Source organism: Taudactylus pleione, unplaced genomic scaffold (assembly GCF_031769625.1).
Source record: "Taudactylus pleione unplaced genomic scaffold, aTauple2 ptg000969l, whole genome shotgun sequence".
Classification (NCBI taxonomy): domain Eukaryota; kingdom Metazoa; phylum Chordata; class Amphibia; order Anura; family Myobatrachidae; genus Taudactylus; species Taudactylus pleione.
The window spans coordinates 665,981-681,969 of NW_028285370.1; the positions used below are offsets into that span (position 1 = coordinate 665,981).

Genomic DNA, 15,989 nt, shown 5'->3' on the forward strand with positions numbered 1-15,989 from the left:
AACTATGGTTTTCCAAAACAATTTTGATATTCTGTATTTTACCAGTGAATAAGCCCAGCATCAGCCAGGCATCAAAAAATTACATGAAACTCATGGTTGTTCTTTTCCACGGAAATCTTTAGTAAAAGTCGAAAGATTTATTCGATCTGAAGAGAAACCAGAGTATACTAAAGAAGTGTCATGATTATCTCCCCGGATTCAAACAGACCTCAGTTTACCAAGAGAGAGGATTTTAGACACATATATGAAACAATTTTCAAACATAAACTATAAAATACTAATATATTTACAACAGAAAAATTAAAAGGGCAAAATTTAACTTCCAAAATGCAAAATCAAAACAAACAAAAAAAAACCACTGCAATGTATCAGATGCATCATGGGAAAGTATTCAAATGAGACTACCAAGTAAAGAAAGAATTACAGTCAGAATTGTCGAATGGTGATTCAAAACCAGTTCTTCAACTTGGTCGAGTACCTACAGACAACACTATGGTATACAGTGCTGGAATAACATCTTGGTAACAGAGTATTCTGGAGAATCATCTACAAGAGAAGAAACACAATTATTTCCCCAGTTTTACATTAAAAAACAAAATCAACATTTAAATGTCAAATTCTAAAAAATTGAATGAAAAAATTGACATTTCTGAATTTCACTAGTAAATAAGCCCAGCATTCGTCAACCAGACAGCATATAAAAAACTTGCATGAAATTCATGAAAATCTTTAGTAAATGACAAAAGATTTATTTGATCTTAAGAAAAAGACAAGTACACCGAGTGTCAATGTTACCTCCCTGGATGCAAACAGACCTCATTTCAACAAGCGAGAGGACAGAACAAACTTATAGTTGTTATTATTATTCTTATCATTTATTTATATGGCGCCACAAGTGTTCCGCAGCACCTTACAAAGTACATAAACAAATAGGTGACCAGTGACTTACAGTACAATACAAAACAAAGCAGGACAAGGACATGGATAATATACATTGCTACATACCACCCACATAGGCAGCAAAGCATAAGCAACCAAGTGCTAGGTGCCCTAGTGGGGAGTAAGAAGTAGAAGAAAGTAAAGTAGGGAGAAGCACAAGAGGCACAATTTTCAAGCCCATCCTATATAATCCTAAATAAATGTAATATTTTTCTAAGTTAAAAAAGGATAAACTTGCAGAGAACCTATGAACTGTATCAGATGAAACATAGATAAGAGTGCACTTTACACTACGAAGCAGTGTTTCCACGTTCAAGTTTTCAGATCCCTACCTATTTTTCCTGGTCAAACTTTGAACTTCAAATGCTGCGGTACACACATAACAACATGAATGATACAAAACTATGGTATAAAGACACACAGTCGACAGTTACCATCATATTCAAAATGTCGACACAACAATACTGACGTGTTCAACATGTCAACAGACACCACATGGACATCCTCTGAATGTTGACATGTTTAAAAGTATAACATGTCGACATTATGCACATCAACATGAGAACTGTCGAACTAACATACCACACCCCAAAACTACTATATACAAAAAAAAGGTAAAAACATCATATTTTACCATAAGTCAAAAACAAATTGAATGTAAACCGAAAAAGAGAATCAGAAATTGGAAACAGTAAAACTTCTAAACTGGGTCAAATTTTCATGCAAACAAACTAAAACAAAAGCAAATTACCTAATTTACCTCTTCAACTTCCTTGAAATACCATAACATAAAGATGGCCATCAACCATCAATGTTTTTTAAAACGGTGGCCGGGCGATGTTAATTAGGTTTGCCATCGATGGATGAGAGAGAGACAAAGTTTTTTTTACTTTAACTGGACGGATCTTAGCCCCGCCCCTTTCTGGAATTAGTCCGTGGCCCATCGTACCCCCAGCAGTGGTGGCCATCAAAGGGGTGCAAATCATCAAGGATTCCCCATAGATGGTTTTTGTGCCATGGATGGTAATCACCGATGGCCATCCCAACCATAACAGTACAAGAATACTAAAACTATGGCAATAGAGTATTCATGATAACCTTCTAAAACATTAGAAGATATGGTTTTCCAAAACAATTTTGATATTCTGTATTTTACCAGTGAATAAGCCCAGCATCAGCCAGGCATCAAAAAATTACATGAAACTCATGGTTGTTCCTCTCCACGGAAATCTTTAGTAAAAGGCGAAAGATTTATTCGATCTGAAGAGAAACCAGAGTATACTAAAGAAGTGTCATGATTATCTCCCCGGATTCAAACAGACCTCAGTTTACCAAGAGAGAGGATTTTAGACATATATATGAAACAATTTTCAAACATAAACTATAAAATACTAATATATTTACAACAGAAAAATTAAAAGGGCAAAATTTAACTTCCAAAATGCAAAATCAAAACAAACAAAAAAAAAAACACTGCAATGTATCAGATGCATCATGGGAAAGTATTCAAATGAGACTACCAAGTAAAGAAAGAATTACAGTCAGAATTGTCGAATGGTGATTCAAAACCAGTTCTTCAACTTGGTCGAGTACCTACAGACAACACTATGGTATACAGTGCTGGAATAACATCTTGGTAACAGAGTATTCTGGAGAATCATCTACAAGAGAAGAAACACATTTATTTCCCCAGTTTTACATTAAAAAACAAAATCAACATTTAAATGTCAAATTCTAAAAAATTGAATGAAAAAATTGACATTTCTGAATTTCACTAGTAAATAAGCCCAGCATCCGTCAACCAGACAGCATATAAAAAACTTGCATGAAATTCATGAAAATCTTTAGTAAACGACAAAAGATGTATTTGATCTTAAGAAAAAGACAAGTACACCGAGTGTCACTGTTACCTCCCTGGATGCAAACAGACCTCATTTCAACAAGCGAGAGGACAGAACAAACTTATAGTTGTTATTATTATTCTTATCATTTATTTATATGGCGCCACAAGTGTTCCGCAGCACCTTACAAAGTACATAAACAAATAGGTGACCAGTGACTTACAGTAAAATACAAAACAAAGCAGGACAAGGACATGGATAATATACATTGCTACATACCACCCACATAGGCAGCAAAGCATAAGCAACCAAGTGCTAGGTGCCCTAGTGGGGAGTAAGAAGTAGAAGAAAGTAAAGTAGGGAGAAGCACAAGAGGCACAATTTTCAAGCCCATCCTATATAATCCTAAATAAATGTAATACTTTTCTAAGTTAAAAAAGGATAAACTTGCAGAGAACCTATGAACTGTATCAGATGAAACATAGATAAGAGTGCACTTTACACTACGAAGCAGTGTTTCCACGTTCAAGTTTTCAGATCCCTACCTATTTTTCCTGGTCAAACTTTGAACTTCAAATGCTGCGGTACACACATAACAACATGAATGATACAAAACTATGGTATAAAGACACACGGTCGACAGTTACCATCACATTCAAAATGTCGACACAACAATACTGACGTTTTCAACATGTCAACAGACACCACATGGACATCCTCTGAATGTTGACATGTTTAAAAGTATAACATGTCGACATTATGCACATCAACATGAGAACTGTCGAACTAACATACCACACCCCAAAACTACTATATACAAAAAAAAGGTAAAAACATAATATTTTACCATAAGTCAAAAACAAATTGAATGTAAACCGAAAAAGAGAATCAGAAATTGGAAACAGTAAAACTTCTAAACTGGGTCAAATTTTCATGCAAACAAACTAAAACAAAAGGAAACTACCTAATTTACCTCTTCAACTTCCTTGAAATACCATAACATAAAGATGGCCATCAACCATCAATGTTTTTTAAAACGGTGGCCGGGCGATGTTAATTAGTTTTCCCATCGATGAATGAGAGAGAGACAATGTTTTTTTTACTTTAACTGGACGGATCTTAGCCCCGCCCCTTTCTTGAATTAGTCCGTGGCCCATCGTACCCCCAGCAGTGGTGGCCATCAAAGGGGTGCAAATCATCAATGATTCCCCATAGATGGTTTTTGTGCCATGGATGGTAATCACCAATGGCCATCCCAACCATAACAGTACAAGAATACTAAAACTATGGCAATAGAGTATTCATGATAACCTTCTAAAACATTAGAAGCTATGGTTTTCCAAAACAATTTTGATATTCTGTATTTTACCAGTGAATAAGCCAAGCATCAGCCAGGCATCAAAAAATTACATGAAACTCATGGTTGTTCCTCTCCACGGAAATCTTTAGTAAAAGGCGAAAGATTTATTCGATCTGAAGAGAAACCAGAGTATACTAAAGAAGTGTCATGATTATCTCCCCGGATTCAAACAGACCTCAGTTTACCAAGAGAGAGGATTTTAGACACATATATGAAACAATTTTCAAACATAAACTATAAAATACTAATATATTTACAACAGTAAAATTAAAAGGGCAAAATTTTACTTCCAAAATGCAAAATCAAAACAAACAATAAAAAAACCACTGCAATGTATCAGATGCATCATGGGAAAGTATTCAAATGAGACTACCAAGTAAAGAAAGAATTACAGTCAGAATTGTCGAATGGTGATTCAAAATCAGTTCTTCAACTTGGTCGAGTACCTACAGACAACACTATGGTATACAGTGCTGGAATAACATCTTGGTAACAGAGTATTCTGGAGAATCATCTACAAGAGAAGAAACACATTTATTTCCCCAGTTTTACATTAAAAAACAAAATCAACATTTAAATGTGAAATTCTAAAAAATTGAATGAAAAAATTGACATTTCTGAATTTCACTAGTAAATAAGCCCAGCATCCGTCAACCAGACAGCATATAAAAAACTTGCATGAAATTCATGAAAATCTTTAGTAAATGACAAAAGATTTATTTGATCTTAAGAAAAAGACAAGTACACCGAGTGTCACTGTTACCTCCCTGGATGCAAACAGACCTCATTTCAACAAGCGAGAGGACAGAACAAACTTATAGTTGTTATTATTATTCTTATCATTTATTTATATGGCACCACAAGTGTTCCGCAGCACCTTACAAAGTACATAAACAAATAGGTGACCAATGACTTACAGTACAATACAAAACAAAGCAGGACAAGGACATGGATAATATACATTGCTACATACCACCCACATAGGCAGCAAAGCATAAGCAACCAAGTGCTAGGTGCCCTAGTGGGGAGTAAGAAGTAGATGAAAGTAAAGTAGGGAGAAGCACAAGAGGCACAATTTTCAAGCCCATCCTATATAATCCTAAATAAATGTAATATTTTTCAAAGTTAAAAAAGGATAAACTTGCAGAGAACCTATGAACTGTATCAGATGAAACATAAATAAGAGTGCACTTTACACTACGAAGCAGTGTTTCCACGTTCAAGTTTTCAGATCCCTACCTATTTTTCCTGGTCAAACTTTGAACTTCAAATGCTGCGGTACACACATAACAACATGAATGATACAAAACTATGGTATAAAGACACACGGTCGACAGTTACCATCACATTCAAAAAGTCGACACAACAATACTGACGTGTTCAACATGTCAACAGACACCACATGGACATCCTCTGAATGTTGACATGTTTAAAAGTATAACATGTCAACATTATGCACATCAACATGAGAACTGTCGAACTAACATACCACACCCCAAAACTACTATATACAAAAAAAAGGTAAAAACATAATATTTTACCATAAGTCAAAAACAAATTGAATGTAAACCGAAAAAGAGAATCAGAAATTGGAAACAGTAAAACTTCTAAACTGGGTCAAATTTTCATGCAAACAAACTAAAACAAAAGGAAACTACCTAATTTACCTCTTCAACTTCCTTGAAATACCATAACATAAAGATGGCCATCAACCATCAATGTTTTTTAAAACGGTGGCCGGGCGATATTAATTAGTTTTCCCATCGATGAATGAGAGAGAGACAATGTTTTTTTTACTTTAACTGGACGGATCTTAGCCCCGCCCCTTTCTTGAATTAGTCCGTGGCCCATCGTACCCCCAGCAGTGGTGGCCATCAAAGGGGTGCAAATCATCAATGATTCCCCATAGATGGTTTTTGTGCCATGGATGGTAATCACCAATGGCCATCCCAACCATAACAGTACAAGAATACTAAAACTATGGCAATAGAGTATTCATGATAACCTTCTAAAACATTAGAAGCTATGGTTTTCCAAAACAATTTTGATATTCTGTATTTTACCAGTGAATAAGCCAAGCATCAGCCAGGCATCAAAAAATTACATGAAACTCATGGTTGTTCCTCTCCACGGAAATCTTTAGTAAAAGGCGAAAGATTTATTCGATCTGAAGAGAAACCAGAGTATACTAAAGAAGTGTCATGATTATCTCCCCGGATTCAAACAGACCTCAGTTTACCAAGAGAGAGGATTTTAGACACATATATGAAACAATTTTCAAACATAAACTATAAAATACTAATATATTTACAACAGAAAAATTAAAAGGGCAAAATTTTACTTCCAAAATGCAAAATCAAAACAAACAATAAAAAAACCACTGCAATGTATCAGATGCATCATGGGAAAGTATTCAAATGAGACTACCAAGTAAAGAAAGAATTACAGTCAGAATTGTCGAATGGTGATTCAAAACCAGTTCTTCAACTTGGTCGAGTACCTACAGACAACACTATGGTATACAGTGCTGGAATAACATCTTGGTAACAGAGTATTCTGGAGAATCATCTACAAGAGAAGAAACACATTTATTTCCCCAGTTTTACATTAAAAAACAAAATCAACATTTAAATGTCAAATTCTAAAAAATTGAATGAAAAAATTGACATTTCTGAATTTCACTAGTAAATAAGCCCAGCATTCGTCAACCAGACAGCATATAAAAAACTTGCATGAAATTCATGAAAATCTTTAGTAAATGACAAAAGATTTATTTGATCTTAAGAAAAAGACAAGTACACCGAGTGTCACTGTTACCTTCCTGGATGCAAACAGACCTCATTTCAACAAGCGAGAGGACAGAACAAACTTATAGTTGTTATTATTATTCTTATCATTTATTTATATGGCGCCACAAGTGTTCCGCAGCACCTTACAAAGTACATAAACAAATAGGTGACCAGTGACTTACAGTAGAATACAAAACAAAGCAGGACAAGGACATGGATAATATACATTGCTACATACCACCCACATAGGCAGCAAAGCATAAGCAACCAAGTGCTAGGTGCCCTAGTGGGGAGTAAGAAGTAGAAGAAAGTAAAGTAGGGAGAAGAACAAGAGGCACAATTTTCAAGCTCATCCTATGTAATCCTAAATAAATGTAATATTTTTCTAAGTTAAAAAAGGATAAACTTGCAGAGAACCTATGAACTGTATCAGATGAAACATAGATAAGAGTGCACTTTACACTACAAAGCAGTGTTTCCACGTTCAAGTTTTCAGATCCCTACCTATTTTTCCTGGTCAAACTTTGAACTTCAAATGCTGCGGTACACACATAACAACATGAATGATACAAAACTATGGTATAAAGACACACGGTCGACAGTTACCATCACATTCAAAATGTCGACACAACAATACTGACGTTTTCAACATGTCAACAGACACCACATGGACATCCTCTGAATGTTGACATGTTTAAAAGTATAACATGTCGACATTATGCACATCAACATGAGAACTGTCGAACTAACATACCACACCCCAAAACTACTATATACAAAAAAAAGGTAAAAACATAATATTTTACCATAAGTCAAAAACAAATTGAATGTAAACCGAAAAAGAGAATCAGAAATTGGAAACAGTAAAACTTCTAAACTGGGTCAAATTTTCATGCAAACAAACTAAAACAAAAGGAAACTACCTAATTTACCTCTTCAACTTCCTTGAAATACCATAACATAAAGATGGCCATCAACCATCAATGTTTTTTAAAACGGTGGCCGGGCGATGTTAATTAGTTTTCCCATCGATGAATGAGAGAGATACAATGTTTTTTTTACTTTAACTGGACGGATCTTAGCCCCGCCCCTTTCTTGAATTAGTCCGTGGCCCATCGTACCCCCAGCAGTGGTGGCCATCAAAGGGGTGCAAATCATCAATGATTCCCCATAGATGGTTTTTGTGCCATGGATGGTAATCACCAATGGCCATCCCAACCATAACAGTACAAGAATACTAAAACTATGGCAATAGAGTATTCATGATAACCTTCTAAAACATTAGAAGCTATGGTTTTCCAAAACAATTTTGATATTCTGTATTTTACCAGTGAATAAGCCAAGCATCAGCCAGGCATCAAAAAATTACATGAAACTCATGGTTGTTCCTCTCCACGGAAATCTTTAGTAAAAGGCGAAAGATTTATTCGATCTGAAGAGAAACCAGAGTATACTAAAGAAGTGTCATGATTATCTCCCCGGATTCAAACAGACCTCAGTTTACCAAGAGAGAGGATTTTAGACACATATATGAAACAATTTTCAAACATAAACTATAAAATACTAATATATTTACAACAGTAAAATTAAAAGGGCAAAATTTTACTTCCAAAATGCAAAATCAAAACAAACAATAAAAAAACCACTGCAATGTATCAGATGCATCATGGGAAAGTATTCAAATGAGACTACCAAGTAAAGAAAGAATTACAGTCAGAATTGTCGAATGGTGATTCAAAATCAGTTCTTCAACTTGGACGAGTACCTACAGACAACACTATGGTATACAGTGCTGGAATAACATCTTGGTAACAGAGTATTCTGGAGAATCATCTACAAGAGAAGAAACACATTTATTTCCCCAGTTTTACATTAAAAAACAAAATCAACATTTAAATGTGAAATTCTAAAAAATTGAATGAAAAAATTGACATTTCTGAATTTCACTAGTAAATAAGCCCAGCATCCGTCAACCAGACAGCATATAAAAAACTTGCATGAAATTCATGAAAATCTTTAGTAAATGACAAAAGATTTATTTGATCTTAAGAAAAAGACAAGTACACCGAGTGTCACTGTTACCTCCCTGGATGCAAACAGACCTCATTTCAACAAGCGAGAGGACAGAACAAACTTATAGTTGTTATTATTATTCTTATCATTTATGTATATGGCACCACAAGTGTTCCGCAGCACCTTACAAAGTACATAAACAAATAGGTGACCAATGACTTACAGTACAATACAAAACAAAGCAGGACAAGGACATGGATAATATACATTGCTACATACCACCCACATAGGCAGCAAAGCATAAGCAACCAAGTGCTAGGTGCCCTAGTGGGGAGTAAGAAGTAGATGAAAGTAAAGTAGGGAGAAGCACAAGAGGCACAATTTTCAAGCCCATCCTATATAATCCTAAATAAATGTAATATTTTTCAAAGTTAAAAAAGGATAAACTTGCAGAGAACCTATGAACTGTATCAGATGAAACATAAATAAGAGTGCACTTTACACTACGAAGCAGTGTTTCCACGTTCAAGTTTTCAGATCCCTACCTATTTTTCCTGGTCAAACTTTGAACTTCAAATGCTGCGGTACACACATAACAACATGAATGATACAAAACTATGGTATAAAGACACACGGTCGACAGTTACCATCACATTCAAAAAGTCAACACAACAATACTGACGTGTTCAACATGTCAACAGACACCACATGGACATCCTCTGAATGTTGACATGTTTAAAAGTATAACATGTCAACATTATGCACATCAACATGAGAACTGTCGAACTAACATACCACACCCCAAAACTACTATATACAAAAAAAAGGTAAAAACATAATATTTTACCATAAGTCAAAAACAAATTGAATGTAAACCGAAAAAGAGAATCAGAAATTGGAAACAGTAAAACTTCTAAACTGGGTCAAATTTTCATGCAAACAAACTAAAACAAAAGGAAACTACCTAATTTACCTCTTCAACTTCCTTGAAATACCATAACATAAAGATGGCCATCAACCATCAATGTTTTTTAAAACGGTGGCCGGGCGATATTAATTAGTTTTCCCATCGATGAATGAGAGAGAGACAATGTTTTTTTTACTTTAACTGGACGGATCTTAGCCCCGCCCCTTTCTTGAATTAGTCCGTGGCCCATCGTACCCCCAGCAGTGGTGGCCATCAAAGGGGTGCAAATCATCAATGATTCCCCATAGATGGTTTTTGTGCCATGGATGGTAATCACCAATGGCCATCCCAACCATAACAGTACAAGAATACTAAAACTATGGCAATAGAGTATTCATGATAACCTTCTAAAACATTAGAAGCTATGGTTTTCCAAAACAATTTTGATATTCTGTATTTTACCAGTGAATAAGCCAAGCATCAGCCAGGCATCAAAAAATTACATGAAACTCATGGTTGTTCCTCTCCACGGAAATCTTTAGTAAAAGGCGAAAGATTTATTCAATCTGAAGAGAAACCAGAGTATACTAAAGAAGTGTCATGATTATCTCCCCGGATTCAAACAGACCTCAGTTTACCAAGAGAGAGGATTTTAGACACATATATGAAACAATTTTCAAACATAAACTATAAAATACTAATATATTTACAACAGAAAAATTAAAAGGGCAAAATTTTACTTCCAAAATGCAAAATCAAAACAAACAATAAAAAAACCACTGCAATGTATCAGATGCATCATGGGAAAGTATTCAAATGAGACTACCAAGTAAAGAAAGAATTACAGTCAGAATTGTCGAATGGTGATTCAAAACCAGTTCTTCAACTTGGTCGAGTACCTACAGACAACACTATGGTATACAGTGCTGGAATAACATCTTGGTAACAGAGTATTCTGGAGAATCATCTACAAGAGAAGAAACACATTTATTTCCCCAGTTTTACATTAAAAAACAAAATCAACATTTAAATGTCAAATTCTAAAAAATTGAATGAAAAAATTGACATTTCTGAATTTCACTAGTAAATAAGCCCAGCATTCGTCAACCAGACAGCATATAAAAAACTTGCATGAAATTCATGAAAATCTTTAGTAAATGACAAAAGATTTATTTGATCTTAAGAAAAAGACAAGTACACCGAGTGTCACTGTTACCTTCCTGGATGCAAACAGACCTCATTTCAACAAGCGAGAGGACAGAACAAACTTATAGTTGTTATTATTATTCTTATCATTTATTTATATGGCGCCACAAGTGTTCCGCAGCACCTTACAAAGTACATAAACAAATAGGTGACCAGTGACTTACAGTAGAATACAAAACAAAGCAGGACAAGGACATGGATAATATACATTGCTACATACCACCCACATAGGCAGCAAAGCATAAGCAACCAAGTGCTAGGTGCCCTAGTGGGGAGTAAGAAGTAGAAGAAAGTAAAGTAGGGAGAAGAACAAGAGGCACAATTTTCAAGCTCATCCTATGTAATCCTAAATAAATGTAATATTTTTCTAAGTTAAAAAAGGATAAACTTGCAGAGAACCTATGAACTGTATCAGATGAAACATAGATAAGAGTGCACTTTACACTACGAAGCAGTGTTTCCACGTTCAAGTTTTCAGATCCCTACCTATTTTTCCTGGTCAAACTTTGAACTTCAAATGCTGCGGTACACACATAACAACATGAATGATACAAAACTATGGTATAAAGACACACGGTCGACAGTTACCATCATATTCAAAATGTCGACACAACAATACTGACGTGTTCAACATGTCAACAGACACCACATGGACATCCTCTGAATGTTGACATGTTTAAAAGTATAACATGTCGACATTATGCACATCAACATGAGAACTGTCGAACTAACATACCACACCCCAAAACTACTATATACAAAAAAAAGGTAAAAACATCATATTTTACCATAAGTCAAAAACAAATTGAATGTAAACCGAAAAAGAGAATCAGAAATTGGAAAAAGTAAAACTTCAAAACTGGGTCAAATTTTCATGCAAACAAACTAAAACAAAAGGAAACTACCTAATTTACCTCTTCAACTTCCTTGAAATACCATAACATAAAGATGGCCATCAACCATCAATGTTTTTTAAAACGGTGGCCGGGCGATGTTAATTAGTTTTCCCATCGATGGATGAGAGAGAGACAATGTTTTTTTTACTTTAACTGGACGGATCTTAGCCCCGCCCCTTTCTTGAATTAGTCCGTGGCCCATCGTACCCCCAGCAGTGGTGGCCATCAAAGGGGTGCAAATCATCAATGATTCCACATAGATGGTTTTTGTGCCATGGATGGTAATCACCAATGGCCATCCCAACCATAACAGTACAAGAATACTAAAACTATGGCAATAGAGTATTCATGATAACCTTCTAAAACATTAGAAGCTATGGTTTTCCAAAACAATTTTGATATTCTGTATTTTACCAGTGAATAAGCCAAGCATCAGCCAGGCATCAAAAAATTACATGAAACTCATGGTTGTTCCTCTCCACGGAAATCTTTAGTAAAAGGCGAAAGATTTATTCGATCTGAAGAGAAACCAGAGTATACTAAAGAAGTGTCATGATTATCTCCCCGGATTCAAACAGACCTCAGTTTACCAAGAGAGAGGATTTTAGACACATATATGAAACAATTTTCAAACATAAACTATAAAATACTAATATATTTACAACAGAAAAATTAAAAGGGCAAAATTTAACTTCCAAAATGCAAAATCAAAACAAACAAAAACAAAACCACTGCAATGTATCAGATGCATCATGGGAAAGTATTCAAATGAGACTACCAAGTAAAGAAAGAATTACAGTCAGAATTGTCGAATGGTGATTCAAAACCAGTTCTTCAACTTGGTCGAGTACCTACAGACAACACTATGGTATACAGTGCTGGAATAACATCTTGGTAACAGAGTATTCTGGAGAATCATCTACAAGAGAAGAAACACATTTATTTCCCCAGTTTTACATTAAAAAACAAAATCAACATTTAAATGTCAAATTCTAAAAACTTGAATGAAAAAATTGACATTTCTGAATTTCACTAGTAAATAAGCCCAGCATCCGTCAACCAGACAGCATATAAAAAACTTGTATGAAATTCATGAAAATCTTTAGTAAATGACAAAAGATTTATTTGATCTTAAGAAAAAGACAAGTACACCGAGTGTCACTGTTACCTCCCTGGATGCAAACAGACCTCATTTCAACAAGCGAGAGGACAGAACAAACTTATAGTTGTTATTATTATTCTTATCATTTATTTATATGGCGCCACAAGTGTTCCGCAGCACCTTACAAAGTACATAAACAAATAGGTGACCAATGACTTACAGTACAATACAAAACAAAGCAGGACAAGGACATGGATAATATACATTGCTACATACCACCGACATAGGCAGCAAAGCATAAGCAACCAAGTGCTAGGTGCCCTAGTGGGGAGTAAGAAGTAGATGAAAGTAAAGTAGGGAGAAGCACAAGAGGCACAATTTTCAAGCCCATCCTATATAATCCTAAATAAATGTAATATTTTTCTAAGTTAAAAAAGGATAAACTTGCAGAGAACCTATGAACTGTATCAGATGAAACATAGATAAGAGTGCACTTTACACTACGAAGCAGTGTTTCCACGTTCAAGTTTTCAGATCCCTACCTATTTTTCCTGGTCAAACTTTGAACTTCAAATGCTGCGGTACACACATAACAACATGAATGATACAAAACTATGGTATAAAGACACACGGTCGACAGTTACCATCATATTCAAAATGTCGACACAACAATACTGACGTGTTCAACATGTCAACAGACACCACATGGACATCCTCTGAATGTTGACATGTTTAAAAGTATAACATGTCGACATTATGCACATCAACATGAGAACTGTCGAACTAACATACCACACCCCAAAACTACTATATACAAAAAAAAGGTAAAAACATCATATTTTACCATAAGTCAAAAACAAATTGAATGTAAACCGAAAAAGAGAATCAGAAATTGGAAAAAGTAAAACTTCAAAACTGGGTCAAATTTTCATGCAAACAAACTAAAACAAAAGGAAACTACCTAATTTACCTCTTCAACTTCCTTGAAATACCATAACATAAAGATGGCCATCAACCATCAATGTTTTTTAAAACGGTGGCCGGGCGATGTTAATTAGTTTTCCCATCGATGGATGAGAGAGAGACAATGTTTTTTTTACTTTAACTGGACGGATCTTAGCCCCGCCCCTTTCTTGAATTAGTCCGTGGCCCATCGTACCCCCAGCAGTGGTGGCCATCAAAGGGGTGCAAATCATCAATGATTCCACATAGATGGTTTTTGTGCCATGGATGGTAATCACCAATGGCCATCCCAACCATAACAGTACAAGAATACTAAAACTATGGCAATAGAGTATTCATGATAACCTTCTAAAACATTAGAAGCTATGGTTTTCCAAAACAATTTTGATATTCTGTATTTTACCAGTGAATAAGCCAAGCATCAGCCAGGCATCAAAAAATTACATGAAACTCATGGTTGTTCCTCTCCACGGAAATCTTTAGTAAAAGGCGAAAGATTTATTCGATCTGAAGAGAAACCAGAGTATACTAAAGAAGTGTCATGATTATCTCCCCGGATTCAAACAGACCTCAGTTTACCAAGAGAGAGGATTTTAGACACATATATGAAACAATTTTCAAACATAAACTATAAAATACTAATATATTTACAACAGAAAAATTAAAAGGGCAAAATTTAACTTCCAAAATGCAAAATCAAAACAAACAAAAACAAAACCACTGCAATGTATCAGATGCATCATGGGAAAGTATTCAAATGAGACTACCAAGTAAAGAAAGAATTACAGTCAGAATTGTCGAATGGTGATTCAAAACCAGTTCTTCAACTTGGTCGAGTACCTACAGACAACACTATGGTATACAGTGCTGGAATAACATCTTGGTAACAGAGTATTCTGGAGAATCATCTACAAGAGAAGAAACACATTTATTTCCCCAGTTTTACATTAAAAAACAAAATCAACATTTAAATGTCAAATTCTAAAAACTTGAATGAAAAAATTGACATTTCTGAATTTCACTAGTAAATAAGCCCAGCATCCGTCAACCAGACAGCATATAAAAAACTTGTATGAAATTCATGAAAATCTTTAGTAAATGACAAAAGATTTATTTGATCTTAAGAAAAAGACAAGTACACCGAGTGTCACTGTTACCTCCCTGGATGCAAACAGACCTCATTTCAACAAGCGAGAGGACAGAACAAACTTATAGTTGTTATTATTATTCTTATCATTTATTTATATGGCGCCACAAGTGTTCCGCAGCACCTTACAAAGTACATAAACAAATAGGTGACCAATGACTTACAGTACAATACAAAACAAAGCAGGACAAGGACATGGATAATATACATTGCTACATACCACCGACATAGGCAGCAAAGCATAAGCAACCAAGTGCTAGGTGCCCTAGTGGGGAGTAAGAAGTAGATGAAAGTAAAGTAGGGAGAAGCACAAGAGGCACAATTTTCAAGCCCATCCTATATAATCCTAAATAAATGTAATATTTTTCTAAGTTAAAAAAGGATAAACTTGCAGAGAACCTATGAACTGTATCAGATGAAACATAAATAAGAGTGCACTTTACACTACGAAGCAGTGTTTCCACGTTCAAGTTTTCAGATCCCTACCTATTTTTCCTGGTCAAACTTTGAACTTCAAATGCTGCGGTACACACATAACAACATGAATGATACAAAACTATGGTATAAAGACACACGGTCGACAGTTACCATCACATTCAAAATGTCGACACAACAATACTGACGTTTTCAACATGTCAACAGACACCACATGGACATCCTCTGAATGTTGACATGTTTAAAAGTATAACATGTCGACATTATGCACATCAACATGAGAACTGTCGAACTAACATACCACACCCCAAAACTACTATATACAAAAAAAAGGTAAAAACATAATATTTTACCATAAGTCAAAAACAAATTGAATGTAAACCGAAAAAGA

General features: G+C 35.0%; 1 protein-coding gene and 8 non-coding genes across 9 annotated transcripts in view; all 9 read right to left on the reverse strand.

Moving 5' to 3' along the window:
- ARMH1 (armadillo like helical domain containing 1) overlaps positions 1-15,989 on the reverse strand; it is a 484,180-nt gene that overhangs the window by 185,202 nt on the left and 282,989 nt on the right. The gene's annotated exons all lie outside the window — the stretch shown is intronic.
- Positions 52-166, reverse strand: LOC148454735 (U5 spliceosomal RNA). The gene has a single exon (XR_015874733.1). It is a non-coding gene; the product is annotated as a U5 spliceosomal RNA (small nuclear RNA).
- LOC148454736 (U5 spliceosomal RNA) lies at positions 2,105-2,219 on the reverse strand. Its single transcript, XR_015874770.1, has one exon. It is a non-coding gene; the product is annotated as a U5 spliceosomal RNA (small nuclear RNA).
- Positions 4,159-4,273, reverse strand: LOC148454737 (U5 spliceosomal RNA). Its single transcript, XR_015874593.1, has one exon. It is a non-coding gene; the product is annotated as a U5 spliceosomal RNA (small nuclear RNA).
- On the reverse strand, positions 6,213-6,327 carry LOC148454738 (U5 spliceosomal RNA). The gene has a single exon (XR_015874594.1). It is a non-coding gene; the product is annotated as a U5 spliceosomal RNA (small nuclear RNA).
- Positions 8,267-8,381, reverse strand: LOC148454739 (U5 spliceosomal RNA). The gene has a single exon (XR_015874595.1). It is a non-coding gene; the product is annotated as a U5 spliceosomal RNA (small nuclear RNA).
- LOC148454740 (U5 spliceosomal RNA) lies at positions 10,321-10,435 on the reverse strand. Its single transcript, XR_015874697.1, has one exon. It is a non-coding gene; the product is annotated as a U5 spliceosomal RNA (small nuclear RNA).
- Positions 12,375-12,489, reverse strand: LOC148454741 (U5 spliceosomal RNA). Its single transcript, XR_015874596.1, has one exon. It is a non-coding gene; the product is annotated as a U5 spliceosomal RNA (small nuclear RNA).
- LOC148454742 (U5 spliceosomal RNA) lies at positions 14,429-14,543 on the reverse strand. Its single transcript, XR_015874597.1, has one exon. It is a non-coding gene; the product is annotated as a U5 spliceosomal RNA (small nuclear RNA).